Source organism: Balaenoptera ricei, chromosome 11, assembly GCF_028023285.1.
Source record: "Balaenoptera ricei isolate mBalRic1 chromosome 11, mBalRic1.hap2, whole genome shotgun sequence".
Classification (NCBI taxonomy): Eukaryota; Metazoa; Chordata; class Mammalia; order Artiodactyla; family Balaenopteridae; genus Balaenoptera; species Balaenoptera ricei.
The window spans coordinates 73080785-73098505 of NC_082649.1; the positions used below are offsets into that span (position 1 = coordinate 73080785).

Below are 17721 nucleotides of genomic sequence, written 5' to 3' on the forward strand. Positions count from 1 at the left end.
TATTTTATCTTCCAGGTCACTTATCCGTTCTTCTGCCTCAGTTTATTCTGCTATTGATTCCTTCTAGAGAATTTTTTATTTCATTTATTGTGTTCTTCATCATTGTTTTTTTGTTCTTTAGTTATTTCATGTTGTTGTTAGACATTTTTTGTATTTTCTCCATTCTATTTCCAAGATTTTGTATCATCTTTACTATCATTACTCTGAATTCTTTTTCAGGTAGACCACCTATTTCCTCCTCATTTGTTTGGTCTGGTGGGTTTTTACCTTGCTCCTTCATCTGCTGCGTAGTTCTCTGTCTTCTCGTTTTGCTTAACTTACTGTGTTTGGGGTCTCCTTTTGGCAGGCTGCAGCTTCATAGTTCCTGTTGTTTTTGGTGTCTGCCCCCAGTAGGTAAGGTTGGTTCAGTGGGTTGTGTAGGCCTCCTGGTGTAGGGGACTGGTGCCTGTGTTCTGGTGGATGTGGCTGGATCTTGTTTCTCTGGTGGGCAGGACCATGTCCGGTGGTGTGTTTTGGTGTGTCTGTGAACTTATTATGATTTTAGGCAGCCTCTCTGCTAATGGGTGGGGTTGTGTTCCTCTCTTGCTAGTTGTTTGGCATGGGTGTCCAGCACTGGAGTTTTCTGGTTGTTGAGTGGAGCTGCGTCTTAGCGTTGAGACAGAGGTCTCTGGGAGAGGTCTCACTGATTGATATTACATGGGGCCGGGAGGACTCTGATGGTCCAGTGTCCTGAACTTGGCTCTCCCACCTCCAAGGCTCAGGCCTGACACTTGGCCAGAACACCAAGACCCTGTCAGTCACTCGGTTCGACCCTATCAGTCACACGGTTCAGAAGAAAAGGGAGAAAAAAAGAAAGAAAGAAAGAAAAAGCAAAATAAAATAAAGTTATTAAAATAAAAAAATTTTAAATATATTATTAAAATAAAAAATTTAAAAAATAATTTTAAAAAAAAGAGAGCAACCAAACCAATAAACAAATCCACCAATGATAACAAGTGCTAAAAAGTAAACTAAGATAAACATATAAATCAGAATCTAGTCAGTCGCATACAGCAAACCCCAAGTCTACAGTTGCTCCCGAAGTCCACGTCCTCAATTTTGGGATGAATCATTGTCTATTCAGGTATCCCACAGATGCAGGGTACATCAAATTGATTGTTGAGATTTAATCTGCTGTTCTTTAGGCTGCACGAAGAGATTTCCCTTTCTCTCCTTTGTTCGCACAGCTCCTGGTGTTCAACTTTGGATTTGGCCCTGCCTCTGCATGTAGGTTGCCCTCTGGGGTCTGTTCTTCACCCAGACAGGAGGGGGTTAAAGGATCGGCTGATTAGGGGACTCTGGCTCATTCAGGCCAGGAGAGGGAGGGGTACGGAACGTGGGGTGAGCCTGCGGAGGCAGAGGCTGGCGTGATGTTGCACCAGCCTGAGGCAAGCTGTGTGTTCTCCCCAGGAAACTGTCCCTGGATCATGGGACCCTGGCAGTGGCGGGCTGCACAGACTCCCGGGAGGGGAGGTGTGGATAGTGACCTGTGCTTGCACACAGGCTTTTTGGTGGCTGCAGCAGCAGCCTTAGCGTTTCATGCCCGTCTCTGGAGTACACACTGATAGCCACAGCTCGCGTCCATCTCTGGAGGTCATTTAGGTGATTTTCTGCCTTCTGTGGGCAGACAGGGAAGGAATCTCCTCTCCTCACGCACCCCAAAACATGGTCTCTTGCCTCTTAGGCAGTTCCAGACTTTTTCCTGGCCTCCCTCCAGGCTAGCTGTGGCGCACTAGCCCCTTGAGGCTGTGTTCACACAGCCAACCCCAGTCCTCTCTCTGGAATCCGACCTCCGAAGCCCAAGCCTCAGCTCCTAGCCCCCACCTGCCCCAGTGGGTGAGCAGACAAGCCTCTCAGTCCAGTGAGTGCTGGTCGGCACCGACCCTCTGTGCGGGAATCTCTCTGCTTTTCTCTCTGCACCCCTGTTGCTGCGCTCTCCTCGCCCACCCACCCCCGTCTCCACCAGCGAAGGGGCTTCCTAGTGTGTGGAAACTTTTCCTCCTTCACAGCTACCTCCCAGAGGTGCAGGTCGCATCCCTATTCTTTTGTCTCTGTTTTTTCTTTTTTCTTTTGCCCTACCCAGGTACGTGGGGAGTTTCTTGCCTTTTGAGAAGTCTGAGGTCTTCTGCCAGTGTTTAGTAGGTGTTCTGTAGGAGTTGTTCCACATGTAGATGTATTTTTGATGTATCTGTGGGGAGGAAGGTGATCTCCACATCTCACTCCTCCAGCATCTTGAAGGTTCCCCCCCCCCCCCGCCATGTTCTTTCTGATGCATAGCACAGTCCCTTTATAAATATTTAGCACAGTTTGTGCCTGGATGTTTGTCAGGATCCACTAGTCATTTCCAGTACAGTCCTGGTTTGCTGTCTTGCTTCAGTTGGAGGGCAAAGGCAGGAGAGTGTTGGGTGCAGCAGTGGTTCTCACTGGGGGTGATTTTGCCCTCCGGGAGACACTTGATCTTTGGAGGTATTTTTGCTTGTCACAACCAAGGCAGGGGATGCTACTGGTCTCTTGTGAGTAGAAGCTGGGGATGGTGTTGAACATCCTAAGATGCACAGGGCAGAGAATTATTCCAGCTCAGTGTCATTAATACTGAGGTCAAGAGCCAGACAACTGGAGAGAGACCCCATCCTATCTCCAAGTTAGGTCCAGAGCTCTCCTTGCAAACACCTAGCTGGGATCAGCTTACAGTCATCTTCCTGTCAGCAATTAAATCTTTACTTTTTTCCCAGAACTCTGGCATGCTCCATCAATAATGAGACCCATATAGTTTCCATAGTATTTGTTAAGGACAATCTTCCAAGTAATTACTAACTTTCTCTTTCTCTTATTTAAGGTAAAATTAGAGTCTTTGCTGGGATGAGTGGATCAACTGGGCTATCACAGTTTATATTCACCCCAAAGCCTTCTGACTTTCTGCCAGAAAGAGTATTTTAATACTGACCAAGAATAATAGCACTTAGGGAATGTAAACCACCTCTTGCTACTCAAAATGTACCCTTCGTTTTTTTGTTTATTTTTCTTTTGTTTTGTTTTGTTTTTTTAATTTATTTATTTATTTTTGGGTGTGTTGGGTCTTCGTTTCTGTGCGAGGGCTTTCTCTAGTTGTGGCAAGCGGGGGCCACTCTTCATCGCAGTGCGCGGGCCTCTCACTATTGCGGCCTCTCCCATTGCAGAGCACAGGTTCCAGACGTGCAGGCTCAGCCACTGTGGCTCACGGGCCCAGCTGCTCCGCGGCATATGGGATCCTCCCAGACCAGGGCTCGAACACGTGTCCCCTGCATTGGCAGGCAGACTCTCAACCACTGCGCCACCAGGGAAGCCCTACCCTTCGTTTTTTGTTTGAATCATTTTCTCCAATTAATTCACAAGCATGGGGTACACTCAAAATAGGCCTGGGGATCATCTTCGAACCAGGACAGTGTTTGAGTCGATCACCAAGTCTACAGATCACCTAAGGCTAATACAATTATTAGATAAAAGTTAAGCAATTGTGTTATCAGAGTTCTCCAGAGAAACAGAACCAATAGGATATATAGATATATAGATGTAGTTATCGGTGTAGATGTAGATGTAGATGTAAATGTAGAGAGATAGAGACAGAGACAGAGATAGAAATAGATAAGAGGAGATTTATGTTAGGAATTGGCTCACATGATTAGGAGGCTGAGAAGGCCCAGGGTATGCTGTCTGCCAGCTGGAGAACCAGGAATGCTGGTGGTGTAATTCAGTCCAAATCAAAAGGCTTGAGAATCAGGGGGCTGATAGTGCAAGTCCCAGTCTGAGTTCAAAGGCTTGAGAATCAGGAACACAGATGTCCAAGGGCAGGAAAAAACAGATTTTCCAGTGCAAATGAAGAGAACACATTTGCTTTTCTTCTGCCTTTTTGTTCTAGTCAGATCTTTAACAGATTGAATCATGCCCACCTGCATTGGTGAGGGTCATCTTCCTTATTCAGTCCACTGATTCAAATGCTAATCTCTTCCAGAAACACCCTCACAGACACACCCGGAAACAATGTTTACCAGCTATGTGAGCATCCCCAAGTCCAGTCAAGTTGACGTATAAAATGAACCATTACAGCAATTAATCCTTGACAAAGTTTCTAAGAACTGGGGTCATGTGGTCCCTTGATTAGAATCTAGAGATGGCTTGATCAAACATGTCAGGACTAAGGCATGGTTTGATTGAGTTGTAAAACTGAAAAGACCAGAGGAAAGATGACTTCAGGTGTGCCTGAATCCAGGTACACAGAAAGCATCACCAATATCTGTTGTCTCTATTTATCTGCCCTCCTCCCTCTGTGTTGGCTCCATTCTCACAAGGATTTTACCCTCATGGAAGCAAGATGGCCACTTCAGTTTCTGCTTTTATCCTTGTAGGTTCTAGTCCAATGGAAAAGAAGATGTCTTTTCTGACATTCCCCAAAAAAGTCACAGTGTGTTTCTGATTGGATTATGTGCCATTCCTTAGCCAATCACTGAGGCCACAGGAACACGACCCTCCACTTGGCTAGGGCTGCATCAGTGCTGTTAGGGGAGTGATGTAGACAGGAAAGTGGATCATGCCAGCCAAAGCCACAGTGACCATTTGAGAACAAAATCAGTCCTGCCCAGAATCAGTACTGCTCCAGAAGGCTTGAGCCTGAAGATTCAAGCACATCACAGAAGTCCTCACTGGGAGTGATAAGCCGAGCCCTGACTGGCTGAGTGACCCTGAGCAGGGCACCTGTCCTCTCTAAAGACCTCCAAAGTCCCAACCACTTTAGAATGTTTTCCTCTGCGGATGCCTTCACCAGTTGCTTCAGAATGTCTACCCCAAGCCATCTGTTCCATGAAACGAAATGCTCCACCAAACACAGCAAAAGAAGAAAAATGGGACAAGGGTCTGCAGAACTTTACTGCTGCTTTGTGTCTTTTCTGGCAGTTACAAAACAAACCAGCAAATCACTTAGGATAATCTACTTGGTTTACAAATGTCATGGTAGCACAAACCACTCAGTAGGTTCTGATTAATACCTTTTAGCACAAAAAGGGTAACGTGCCAAGGACAGCAGCCTGAAGAAGACCTCCAGCATCTGACAAAGATGGACAGGAAGAAGGAATAGAGACAAACATGCCTTCTGGGCCAAACACCTCACCTCTTTCCCTTGGGGGAAAATCATTTTCTAGTGGTCAAATCGGGTGGAGTGTGGAACTGATATCAATATTATGATAAAATTATATTCTTTGCTGCAAGCATGAAGCCTGTAATGGTTGATTTCATCCGCTGATGTGGCCACATATGGATACAGATATTGGTAGTAACTCAGCGGGGATCTTGGCATCACCTACCAAAGCGTTGGCTAGCAATACTCGGGGGTCTATTAGGAAAGTAGCATAAGCATGAAATGGTGTGGCAACTGATCCGTCGAGGCTGTAACTGTATTACGAAGCAGAGTCTATGTTTCTCTTAGTAAATCTATTGTCTCTAGGTCTAAAATGGAAAGACCTGCTCTTCCTCTAGAGAATGGTTAAGAGGCCCATGATTACTCAACAATTAAAGGTAGCAGCATGTGTTCACATTGGAGCCAGAGCCTCGGAGCTGTAGAGGGAATTAGTAAAACGGAAGGCAGAGTGCATTCCAAATGTAGTAAGAAGATGAAAAGATGGATGATACGCCCAAGAGGTTAAGACATAGAGAAGATGGTGGGAGAAGGTTTAACACAAATCTAATCCAAGTTCTGGAAGGTGATAAAAGACAAAATAAGGGGGAAGTACTATCAAAGAGATAATGTTACCAATTTTCAGATTTAGGATTTAACATAGAGGCATCATAGTGAAACTGACAAAAACCAAAGAAAACAAATCACTCTTTAAAGCAGGCAATGATAAGACACAGATTGCCTACCAGCAAACAGCCTTTAGAAGGGCTGCTGGCTTCTTAACTACAAGGGAGCCCAGAGGAGTGGAATCTGAGAGAAGTAGGCTGAGAAAAGTTACTGTCAACCTAGAGATCAGTGAGACTCTTTCAACAATGATGATCAAATACAGACACGGACAAAAACTGAGTATTTATCCACAAATTAGTAACCTATAAAATATCCTTAAGACTCAAATTCTAAAGGATATATATTAGATAGAAAAAAAATTAGTCCAGATGAAAATCTGATGTAAGTAGAAAGAATAAGCAAATACATTGGTAAATAAGTGGACTAAGTGAATGATTGTATAAAGCAATAATAAAAATAAAACCAAATGGGATGTGGCAAAGCAAAATAATAGCTGAAATAAAAATGCTGGCTTATAAGTATAAAAGAACTCCAGCTGAGACAATAATAATGGACAATAATAGTTGGAAGGAAGGTGATCTGGGAGTGAGATTATCCTAAGCTTTGTGGATTGTTCAGGAGGATGGGAAATATGTTAATTCAATTTGGACTTTGCTAAACTAAGTATGCTTATTAAAACTGCCAGTGTAACTGCTAAAAGAATAAGCATGGAATCTATGTCCACCAAAGAAGTAAATAGCAGAGAAAAATTAAATAGGAAAACAAAATCCAAAAGAAGGAAAAAAGGAGAAGAATCAGAAGAAGTAGGACAAACGCAAAGCACATAACAAGATAGAAGAAATAAATTTAAATATATCAGCATTCACAATGAATATAAATGGATTAATGTCTACAGATAAAAGACAAAAACTACCAGGCAGAGTTAGAATTTTAAAAGTTCAATTATATTCTGCATATAAAACCAAAAAGTAACAGACCTGCAAGAACTAGGTAAATTGCTTTAACACACCTCTCTCAATAACTGACAGATCAAGCAAACCAAGAAACCATTAAAAATTGTAAAGGACAATTAACAATCCTGATTTAATGGGTTACACAGAACACTGAGCCCAGCAATTGGAGAATACACACTCCTTTCAAGCACAAAATCTGGCCATGGATTATACCATAAAGCTAGCCTCAGGTAGTTCAGAAACTTGGTGTCATCTGTGCTGCATTCTCTAACCTATATGCACTGAAGTGAGAAAATGTGCAGCAGAAAAGATAAATAGAAAAACTGCACATATTTGGAAATTAAGAAAAAAAAAGAACTAATGTGTCAAAGAAAAATAATAATGAAATCAGAAAATACTTATGTGGGAAGTTCTAAAGTAGTATTACAGGGGAATTATACTGTCAATACTCCATTAGAAAATAAGAAAGCCTCCAAATTAATGAACTAAGCATTCAACAGACAGATTTAGGGAGGAAAAAAAAAATAACAGAATAAAAACAAAGAAAACAGAAGGAAAGCAATAATAAGGTTAAAAGCAAAAATTAATAAAACAGAAAACAAATACATAAGAGTACAGATCAACAAACCCAGACACTGATTCTTTGAAAAGACTACTATCAATAGAAAATTATCATCAATACTAGCAGAGATTAAAAAATCATTCAAATCAGAGATAATATGCAAATAAGCAATATTAGTGAAAGAAAAGATATAACTGCAGTTGCTGCAGAGATTAATAGTTAATAACAGGTTATTATGGACAACCTTATGCTAATAAACTTATAAATTTTGATAGAATGGATAAATCCCTAGAAAAACAAACTATTAAAATTGACTCTCAAGAAAGAAGAGAATGTAGGAATAATCCTATAACTGTTTTAAAAATAATATCAGAAGTTTAAAATGTTACAAAAAGAAAACACTGGTCTCAGGTGGTTTTATAGGCATGTTCCACCAAACAGGAACAGATAATTCCGAATTTACATAAACTCTTCCAGAGAATTATTTTATTAGGCCAACCTTACCTTGATTCCAAAAAAGACAGGGACAGTATGAGAGTCCAATGTCACTCGTGAGCATAAATGAAAAAAGTGTAAATAAAATATTGGCAAACCAACTTCAGCAATACATAAAAACAATAAAATACCATTACCAATTTGGGTTTGGTCAAGAAATGTAATCTTGATTTAATATAGAAAATAGTTTAATGCAATTCTTCATATTAACAAATTAGAAAAAAAATCCCACATGATTATCCTAGAAAATGCAAAGGAGACTTCCCATAAAATTCAACCCAGTCAAGTGAACCTATAACAAAACTACTTCAAATAAGATCCTTAGTGACAAAAGTCGAAAATATTCCATCTCTAAATATTTTTAGAAATCAATATAGGAGAATAACCTTATTACTTCTATAAGGAAAGCATTTTTAAATAAGACATAAGCACAAACAATAAAGGAAATGATTGGAAGTTTTGACAATTTTAAAATTAAAAAAAAAAAACTTTTTCATAAAAAACAGCAAACTGGGAGAAAATCTTGTAACCCGTAACCAACAGAGGATTAATATCAAGGATAAGGTTTTCCTATAAAATGTCATAACTCAACAGAAAAAAAAATTCACAAATAGACATTTAATAGGGAGGAAATAAACAGACCATATGCCTCTTCAAAGTTGATCTCAATTGGTAATTAGATAAATGTGAATTAAAACTACATGGAGATATAATTTTGAACTGGGAATAATCAAAAAAGTCTGACAGTACTAGATGTAGGCAAGGATGTGGAGCTATGGAGATTCTCATTACATTGTTAACGGAATATGGATTGGAGCACTTAGAAAAATATTTTGACATTACTCCAGTAAAGTGACAATGCACCAGCACCAAGACCCAGCAATTCCAATCTCGGGTTGGAAAACCCTTGCAAGAAACTCTCTCACAGAAAACTTACATATGTGTGCCAGGGAACATATACAAAATGATATGGCAAGATCGTTCATAAAAGTGAAAAACTGGAAACAATTCAAATATCCATCCACGCTAGAATGGATAGCTAAGTTGTGGTATACTTCTACAATGAGTAGTATATAACAGTCCAAACGAATAAACTAGAGGAAGTTACAAAAGCATGCAAACAATATAATCCATTTACGTCAAGTTCAAGTTCAGGCAGATTAATGGATTCATTGTTTAAGGGTTTGTAAATAGTGACACAACCATAAAGAGAAGAAAAGAAATGAGAAATTTTTTGAATATTGGTTATCCTAGGTAGAGGGAGGGAGGGAGATGAAATTAGGGAAGAATCAAAAGAGAGCTTGGAAGGTAGTGGAAGTGTGTGTGTGTGTGTGTGTGTGTGTGTGTGTGTGTGTGTGTGTGTTTAATTAATGTGGGTAGTCAGTACTTGGGGCTTATGTTATTATTTTTCTTTAAACTGTAAATACATTTTATAAACTTTTGTATATATGACATATTTTACAATTGAAAGAGCATTTAATAATATTATGGTGTCTTTTTCTCAACTTTAGAAAGACTCCAAAATGAAGCCAGATACTTTCTTAATATGTGTGTTTTAAATTTCTTAAATCAACCAGCAGTACTGTGCTCTTTGATGAAATGCTCTAATTCCCAATGAAATTAAGAACAGGTTAGTAATATCATTACTATTATTTAACATTCTTTACAATATAGCCATGAAATTGGATGATAACCTTACATAAAAAGTAAAAGTATTAGAAAGGGAGAACATAGCTATTATTTCTTATGGGTTATATTTTTAGCCCAGAAAATCCAAGAGAATCAGTTAAAAAAAAACAAAACAAAACTAATGGAGTCAGAAAGAGAATTAAATAAGTTACTCTGGATCAAAATACATATGCAAGAATAAATAAAATTTTATATAATATCCTATTTTAAGAACATCAGATTTGAAAAATAACTTAAAAACATAAAATACTTAGAAATAAATAAGACATATTCAGGACCTACCCAAATAAGATAATAAAATTATACTGGGGTACAAAATAAAGACAAATAAATCAAGAGATATACCATAGATGCCCTTAGATAGGAAGACGTAATATTATATCAATTTTCTTGAAAACTAGTCTGTAAAATACATACCATCTCACTACTTTGGGACTTGATGAAATTGTTCTAGAATTAGTTTGAAGAATAATCAGTGAAAATTGAAAGGAAAATATTTTTTAAAAGGAGAGTAATGCTATAGCAGAGATTTATCAAACTCCTGGATATTGAAATGCATCATAAAGCCTTGGTGACTAAAACAATATGACATTCATCAAGTACAAGGACACCATACCAGAACGTTTGCTGGAGCACTTTTGGTATAATAAAAGAAGAGGAGCATCTACATGTCTATTGACATAAACCCATTTAATAAATTATGTGACAGTAGACATTGAAATATACAAATAGTAAAAACTTAAATAAAAGTTAATCTGCATCGAGATACTTCACATTAAATCTACAGGACACAAAAGACAACGTGAAAAATTTTAGAAGCAGGTGGGCAGAAGGTTCTATATTATGAACCAAAAGATGGCACTTTAAAGGGCAGGAAACTTCTCCAAAACAACAGTCTAGGTCAGAAGAAGATTGAAGAATATACCCAAAATAGCAAAAATAAATAGTAAGCCTAGAATTTTCCTGTCAGCTAAATTACCATTCCAGAGTGAGAGCATAGAATAAAATAAATATAGTTTCACACAAAGTCTACAGGAATTTACCACTTGAAGTCCCTTCTGAAAGAACCATTAAAGAATGGATGACAAGAGAGAAGGAATCTGAAACTCTCTAGGAGAGGATGGGATGAGAGAAGCAATGTGAGCAAATTGGGAAAATCTAAAGCAAGGACTGGGTGTATGAATTATAATTACTAATTTTGCAGGGTGAGAAAAAAAGCATGATATCATAATAATCTATCAATAAAGAGGGCGTAACGAGAGTTAAAACATTACATATGCTATGATTTGAAGTTAAGCAACCATGTTAAAAATATTGTGTTGACTCTTAAAAAAATATAAAAGAAGCACATAACTTGCAAACCAGTGAAGGAATAAGAATTGGAAAGAAAAGAAATCATGCAATTCAACAAAAGAAAGAAAGGAGGAAAAAAATTCATAAGGAATAAACAAGGTAAAGAAAATACCCAAACATAGATAACTTTTGCTCCTTAGGATGTAGAAGGATCTGATGGACCATTTCTCTTGTGTTAACAAGACACCAGACAAAATAAAAATCATAATGAGCTAGTAAAGAGGAGTTAGAGCCTTGAATAACTGAATTACAGAGAGAAAAAAGACCGTTATAAAGTGAGGAGAACCTCAGCTTCAGTTTGGATACAGATGGACAGGAGTGGGCTTCAACCATAAACAGAGATAATTTGTGCAGATAAGAAGAGATCAGGCAAACCTCAGATGAAAGCCTGGACTAACAGGACTAAATCCAAATGCAAAAACAAATGACTCATCCCAACAAATCTCACCCCTCTTCCACACCCTCAAGTTCTGCCAAGAAAGCATCAATACAGGAGGAGAAAAAAATAGGGTTCAAGGGTCCTGCTGGAGTTGAATTCAAAGATAAAACAAAATGACAGCCCAACCTCCTCCCAGCTCAAAAACTAACATAATCCAAAGGGGAGTGGTTGGGGGAATGAGAAGGACACGTTACCTCTGTGGTTTTCTCCCCCAATTCAAATCCAGTCGTGAGCATAGCATCAAACAAATCCCAAATGAAGGGAATTCTACAGAATACCTGGCCAAACCCCTCCAAATTGTCAGGGTCATAAAAACAAGGGAAGTCTGAGAAACTGCCGTAGACCAGAGGAGTCTAAGAAGACATGATGACTAAATGTAATGTGGTCTCTTGGATGGGATCCTGGAACTGAAAAAGGACATTAGTGGAAAAACTGGTGACATCTGAAAAAAGTTGGAGTTTAGTTAATAGTAATGTACCAGTGATGGTTTCCGAGTTATGACAAATGCGTACAGTCATGTAAGATGTTAGTATATGGGAAAACTGGGTGAGGGATATACATGGCATCTTTGTACTATCCTTCCAACTTTCCTGTAAATCGAAAACTATTCTAAAATAAAAAGTTTACTTTTTTATAAATATATCTTCATTGGAGAATAATTGCTTTACAATGTTGTGTTAGTTTCTGCTGTACAACAAAGTGAATCAGCTATATGTATACATATATCCCCATATCCCCTCCCTCTTGAGCCTCCCTCCCACCCTCCTTATCCCACCCCTGTAGATCATCACAAAGCATCGGGCTGATCTCCCTGCGCTATGCAGCAGCTTCCCACTAGCCATGCATTTTACATTTGGTAGTGTATATATGTCAGTGCTACTCTCTCACTTCGTCCCAGCTTCCCCTTCCTGCCCTGTGTCCTCAGGTCTGTTTCCTACGTCTGTGTCTTTATTCCTGCCCTGCCACTAGGTTCATCAGTACCATTTTTTCAGATTCCATATATGTGTGTTAGCATACGTTATTTGTTTTCTCTTTGTGACTGACTTCACTCTGTATGACAGACACTAGGTGCATCTACCTCATTACAAATAACTCAGTTTTCTTCCTTTTTAGGGCTGAGTAATATTCCATTGTATATATATGCCACATCTTCTTTATCCATTCATCTGTTCGTGGACATCTAGGTTGCTTCCATATCCTGGCTATTGTAAATGGTGCTGCAACGAACATTGCGGTACATGACTCTTTTTGAATTATGGTTTTCTCAGGGTATATGTCCAACAGTGGGATTCCTGGGTCACATGGTAGTTCTATTTCTAGTTTTTTAAGGAACCTCCATACTGTTCTCCATAGTGGCTGTATCAATTTACATTCCCACCAACAGTGCAGGAGGGTTCCCTTTTCTCCACACCCTCTCCAGCATTTATTGTTTGTAGACCTTTTGATGATGGCCATTCTGACCAGTGTGAGGTGATACCTCATTGTGATTTTGATTTGCATTTCTCTAATGCTTAGTGATGTTGAGCATCTTTCCATGTGTTTGTTGGCAATCTGTGTGTCTTCTTTGGAGAAATGTCTGTTTAGCTCTTCTGCCCATTTTTGGATTGGTTTGTTTGTTTTTTTGATATTGAGCCGCATGAGCTGCTTGTATATTTTGGAGATTAATCCTTTGTCAGTTGCTTCATTTGCAAATATTTTCTCCCATTCTGAGGGTTCTCTTTTCATCTGGTTTATAGTTTCCTTTGCTGTGCAAAAGCTTTTAAGTTTCATTGGATCCCATTTGTTTATTTTTGTTTTTATTTCCATTACTGTAGGAGGTGGATCAAAAAGGATCTTGCTGTGATTTATGTCATAGAGCGTTCTGCCTGTTTTCCTCTAAGAGTTTTATAGTGTCTGGCCTTAAATTTAGGTCTTTCATCCATTTTGAGTTTATTTTTGTGTATGGTGTTAGGAAGTGTTCTAATTTCATTCTTTTACATGTAGCTGTCCAGTTTTCCCAGCACCACTTATTGAAGAGGCTGTCTTTTCTCCATTGTATATTCTTGCCCCCTTTGTCAAAGATAAGGTGGCCATATGTGCATGGGTTTATCTCTGGGCTTTCTATCCTGTTCCATTGATCTATATTTCTGTTTTTGTGCCAGTACCATACTGTCTTGATTACTGTAGCTTTGTAGTGTAGTCTGAAGTCAAGGAGTCTGATTCCCCCAGCTCTGTTTTTCTTTCTCAAGATTGCTTTGGCTATTCAGGGTCTTTTGTGTTTCCATACAAATTGTGAATTTTTTTGTTCTAGTTCTGTGAAAAATGCCATTGGTAGTTTGAGAGGGATTGCATTGAATCTGTAGATTGCTTTGGGTAGTATAGTCCTTTTCACAGTATTGATTCTTCCAATCCAAGAACATGGTATATCTTTCCTTCTGTTTGTATCATCTTTGATTTCTTTCATCAGAATCTTATAGTGTTCTGCATACAGGTCTTTTGTCTCCTTAGGTAGGTTTATTCCTAGGTATTTTATTCTTTTTGTTGCAGTGGTACGTGGGAGTGTTTCCTTAATTTCTCTTTCAGATTTTTCATTGTTAGTGTATAGGAATGCAAGAGATTTCTGTGCATTAATTTTGTATCCTGCAACTTTACCAAATTCATTGATTAGCTCTAGTAGTTTTCTGGTGGCATCTTTAGGATTTTCTATGTATAGTATCATGTCATCTGCAAACAGTGACAGTTTTACTTCTTTTCCAATTTGGATTCCTTTCATTTCTTTTTCTTCTGTGATTACTGTGGCTAAAACTTCTAAAACTATGTTGAATAATTGTGGTGAGAGTGGGCACTCTTTTCTTGTTCCTGATCTTAGAGGAAATGCTTTCAGTTTCTCACCATTGAGAATGATGTTGGCTGTGGGTTTGTCATATATGACCTTTATTTTTTTGAGGTAGGTACCCTCTATGCCCACTTTCTGGAGGGTTTTTATCATAAATGGGTGTTGAATTTTGTCAAAAGATTTTTCTGCATCTATTGAGATGATCATATGGTTTTTATCCTTCAATTTGTTAGTATGGTGTATCACATTGATTGATTTGCGTATATTGAAGAATCCTTGCATTCCTGGGATAAATCCCACATGATCATGGTGTATGATCCTTTTAATATGCTGTTGAACTCTGTTTGCTAGTATTTTGTTGAGGATTTTTGCGTCTATATTCATCAGTTATATTGGCCTGCAATTTTCTTTTTTTGTGACATCTTTGTCTGGTTTTGGTATCATGGTGATGGTGGCCTCATAGAATGAGTTTGGGAGTGTTCCTTCCTCTGCAATTTTTGGGAAGAGTTTGAGAAGGGTAGGTGTTAGCTCTTTCTTAAATGTTTGAAAGAATTCACCTCTGAAGCCATCTGGTCTTGCACTTTTGTTTGTCGGAAGATTTTTAATCACAGTTTCAATTTCAGTGCTTGTGACTGGCCTGTTCATATTTTCTATTTCTTCCTGGTTTAGTCTTGAAACGTTGTACTTTTCTAAGAATTTGTCCATTTCTTCCAGGTTGTCCATTTTATTGGCATACATTTGCTTGTAGTAATCTCTCAGGATCCTTTGTATTTCTGCAGTGTCATTGTTACTTCTCCTTTTTCATTTCTAATTCTGTTCACTTGGATCTTCTCCCTTTTTTTCCTGATAGTCTGGCTAATGGTTTATCAATTTTGTTTATCTTCTCAAAGAACCAGATTTTAGTTTTATTGATCTTTGCTACTGTTTCCTTCATTTCTTTTTCATTTATTTCTGCTCTGAAATTTATGATTTCTTTCCTTCTGCTAACTTTGGGGTTTTTTTTGTTCTTCTTTCTCTAATTGCTTTAGGTGTAAGGTTAGGTTGTTTATTTGAGATTTTTCTTGTTTCTTGAGGTAGGATTGTATTGCTATATACTTCCCTTTTAGAACTGCTTTTGCTGCATCCCAAAGTTTTGGGGTCATCATGTTTTCATTGTCACTTGTTTCTAAGTATTTCTTGATTTCCTCTTTGATTTCTTCAGTGATCTCTTGGTTATTTAGTATCATATTGTTTAGCCTCCATGTGTTTGTATTTTTTACAGTTTTTTTTTTCCTGTAATTGATATCTAGTCTCATAGTGTTGTGGTCTGAAAAGCTGCTTGATACAATTTCAATTTTCTTTAAAAAGTTTACTTTTTAAAGGAGAAAAGAAACCCTACCCATTAACAAAGTGCAAAACATTTGTGAATAAATTTAATAAAAATGGGCAAACTGGCATGCTGAAAACTAAAACATGTATCTCACAACAATTTTTAAAACAGCTAACAAACTGGAGAGGTGCCATGTTCATAGACTGAAAGCCTTGACATTGTTAAGATGTCATTTCTCCCCCAGATATATCAGTTGATTCAATGTAATCCCAATCTAAATCCCAGTATGCTTTTTCTTGTAGAAATTGACAGGCTGATTCTAAAATTTAAAAGAATAACCAAAACTACTTTGTTAAAGAGGTACAAAGTTGGAGAGTTGATACTGCCTGATTTGAAGACTTACTAATAAGTGGAAGGAATCAAAACAATGCAATAAGGGCATAGCTATCAACATGGAACTAGTACAGAAATAGACACACATGTATATGGTCGGTTGATTTACAGCAGAAGAGTCAGCGTGAATGACTGGGTAAAGGATGGTCTTTTCAACAAATAGTGCTGACATAACTGGATATCTTTATTTTAAAACAATGAACATCTTCTACATCATACCATGAACAAAGATTAATTCAAAATGGCTCATAGACCTCATGTAAGCTAAAATTATAAAACTTAATTTAGGAAACGATTTTCATAAGTTTGGGCTAGGTAAAGATTATTTGATTGGATAAAACAAGTATGAATTATGGGAAAAACTGATAAAGTGGAGTTCATAAAAATTAAAAACATCTGCTCTTTATAAGATATCAGTAGTAAAAAATAGACTACATACCGGGGGAAATATTATATATATCTAAGATATATTTGCATCCAAAACATATAAAGAGCACATACAATTCAATAATAATAACATTAATAATCCAATAAAAATGAGTAAAAAATTTAAATATATAATTCACAAAAGAAGATATACAAATGGCCAATTAGGACATAAATCTCTAGTCTTCGTCGTTAAAGAAATTCAAATTAAAACCACAGTGAGCTAGCACAGCCTACTCCAGAATGGCTAAATGTTTTAATTTGACAATACTCACTCTTGGCAACAGTGTGGAGCAGCTGTAACTGCTGATGGCACCATAAGAGGATGAGACAACTTTGGAAAACGGTTTGGGCGTTGCTTATAAAGGTAAACATCCACTCGTCGTCTGACCCAGAAATTCTACTCCTGAATAGTTACCTGAGAGAAAGGAAAATATGTCCACAAAAAGTCGTGCACACAAATTCACAAAGAGGCTTCATTCAAAGAAGTCAAAACCTAGAAGCAACTCTACTGTGCATCAATCAACAGAAAGAATGAGCTGTTGTATATTCATAAAATGAAACACTACTCATCAAGAAAAGGATATAACTCCGAATCATGTAACGATGGTATAGATTTCAAAAATAGGACTTTCTGCAAAAGAAGGAGACACAAAAGAGTACATATGGTAGGATTCTGCTTATGCAAAGCTCAAGAACAGGTCAAGCTTATCTATGGGATAGAAATCAGAGCAGTGGACACCTCTAGGTGGAGGACTGACTACACAGAAGGAAGAGGAAAATTTCTGGGGTTATGGAACTATTCTGTGTCTTGATTGGAGTATAGATTACCTGGGTGTAGATATTTGTTAAAGTTCATCTGTCTCCAGATGTAGTAAGCTGTCGTCTGTGGTCCATGGGCATTTATTAAGCCCCTGCAGAGTGCAGATATTAATATACGCACCACGGTGAGCTAGGAGCTCTATAGTCTTCCCTTAGTGTCCTCTCATCTTGCTGAGAAGCTAGACTATCCACTTCATCAGGAAGCCAAGCACTCAAGGCATGTGAGCACCAAATGGGAAGAGGCAGGCAGAGAGAGAACAAGAATGGGGATACCAGAACTTTCCCCCAGGTGCCTGTGTGCAGCCTTATTTTCAGAGACCCTCTCGACTGCCATATGTAGCAGGGGCTTCTCCCAAGCTGCTTCCCAGCAATCCCTGTACACCCTAAGGTCCCTGCAGGAAACTCACAGGCTCACAGCTGATCGACACACCTTCCTTTCATCTCTAAGTGAAGTGCAGCTTTCAAGTGCAAAGAATTCATACACCAAAGCCCTCCAGGGGTGTTACCCCACCCTTTGCTCTGTGAAGACACCACCATGGCCCATCATGGCAGGAAGCTAGCAGCAAGGTGCTGGACTTGGGGCCTTAAAGTTTGGGAGGCCAATGTATACTCTTCTGAGGTGCTCTGCTGAGAGGTTCTGTGTGACTGAGTCTCTA

General features: G+C 38.4%; 1 long non-coding RNA gene across 1 annotated transcript in view; it reads right to left on the minus strand.

Moving 5' to 3' along the window:
• Positions 1–310: 310 nt before the first annotated feature.
• The window catches only part of LOC132374156 (uncharacterized), a 38624-nt gene continuing 21213 nt past the window's right edge, over positions 311–17721 (minus strand). The window contains exons 4-5 of the long non-coding RNA XR_009505592.1: positions 16519–16661; positions 311–812 (exon numbers count right to left, since the gene is read on the minus strand). This is a non-coding gene — a long non-coding RNA (uncharacterized LOC132374156). The remainder of the gene's footprint in view (positions 813–16518; positions 16662–17721) is intronic.